Source organism: Mus caroli, chromosome 11 (assembly GCF_900094665.2).
Source record: "Mus caroli chromosome 11, CAROLI_EIJ_v1.1, whole genome shotgun sequence".
In the NCBI taxonomy this organism is placed as follows: domain Eukaryota; kingdom Metazoa; phylum Chordata; class Mammalia; order Rodentia; family Muridae; genus Mus; species Mus caroli.
The window spans coordinates 86,238,602-86,240,247 of NC_034580.1; positions in this window are offsets into that span (position 1 = coordinate 86,238,602).

The window sequence follows — 1,646 nt, forward strand, 5'->3', positions numbered from 1 at the left end:
TGAAGGGCTGGATTCGTGGAAAGATAATGTGTGAATTTTGGTTTTGTCGTGGAATACTTTGGTTTCTCCACCTATGGTAATTGAACGTTTGGCTGGGTATAGTAGCCTGGGCTGGCATTTGTGTTCTCTTAGGGTCTGTATAACATCTGTCCAGGATCTTCTGGCTTTCATAGTCTCTGGTGAAAAATCCAATTCTGATAGGCCTGCCTTTATATGTTACTTGACCTATTTCCCTACTGCTTTTAATATTCTATATTTATTTAGTGCATTTTTTGTTCTGACTATTATGTGTTGGGAGGAATTTCTTTTCTGGTCCAGTCTATTTGGTGTTCTGTAGGCTTCTTGTATGTTCATGGGCATGTCTTTCTTTGGGTTTGGGAAGTTTTCTTCTATAATTTTGTTGAAGATATTTGCGGGCCCTTTAAGTTGAAAATCTTCATTCTCATCTAATCCTATAATCCTTAGGTTTGGTCTTCTCATTTCTGTCCTGGATTTCCTGGATGTTTTGAGTTAGGATCTTTCTGCATTTTGCATTTTCTTTGATTGTTGTGCTGATGTTCTCTATGGAATCTTCTGCACCTGAGATTCTTCCATCTCTTGTATTCTGTTGCTGATGCTTGTATCTATGCTTCCATATTTCTTTCCTAGGGTTTCTATCTCCAGCATTGCCTCACTTTGGGTTTTCTTTATTGTGTCTACTTCTGTTTTAGGTCTAGTATGGTTTTGTTCATTTTTTTTCCTTTTCATATTTTTTATTGGGTATTTATTTCAATTATATTTCCAATGCTATCCCAAAAGTCCCCCACAAGCTCCCCAACCAACTCCCCTACCCACCCACTCCCACTTCTTGGCCCTGGCGTTCCCATGTACTGAGGGATATAAAGTTTGCACAACTAATGGACCTCTCTTTCCACTGATGGCCGACTAGGCCATCTTCTGATTCATATGCAGCTAGAGACAAGAGCTCGAGGGGGGGGGGTATTGGTTAGTTCATATTGTTGTTCCACCTATAGGATTGCAGATCCCTTCAGCTCCTTGAGTACTTTCCCTAGGTTTTGTTCATTTTCATCACCTGTTTGGATGTGTTTTCCTGTTGTTTTTTTTTTTTTTTTTTAAGGACTTCTACCTGTTTGGTTGTGTTTTCCTGTTTTTCTTTAAGGATTTGTAACACTTTAGCAGTTACAAGCCGAGGTGTGAGTCCTGGGTTCGGATGATGGTGAGTGGTCTTGGTTTCTGTTAGTAAGTTTCTTAAATTTGCCTTTCACCATCTGGTAATCTCTGGAGTTAGTTGTTATAGTTGTCTCTGGTTACAGATTGTTCCTCTTGTGATTCTGTTAGCCTCTATCAGCAGACCTCGGAGAATAGCTCCCTCCTCTGAGTTTCAGTGGTCAGAGCACTCTCTGCAGGCAAGCTCTCCTCTTGCAGGGAAGGTGCACAGATATCTGGCATTAGGACCTGCCTCCTGGCAGAAGATGAAGCCCCGAAACACAGGTTGTTGCAGAATCTGTGTAGCTTCTATAGTCCACACATTAAAAAATGGGGCTCAGAGCTAAACAAAGAATTCTCACCTGAGGAATACTGAATGGCTAAAAAGCACCTGAAAAAATGTTCAGCATCCTTAATCATCAGGGAAATCCAAATCAAAA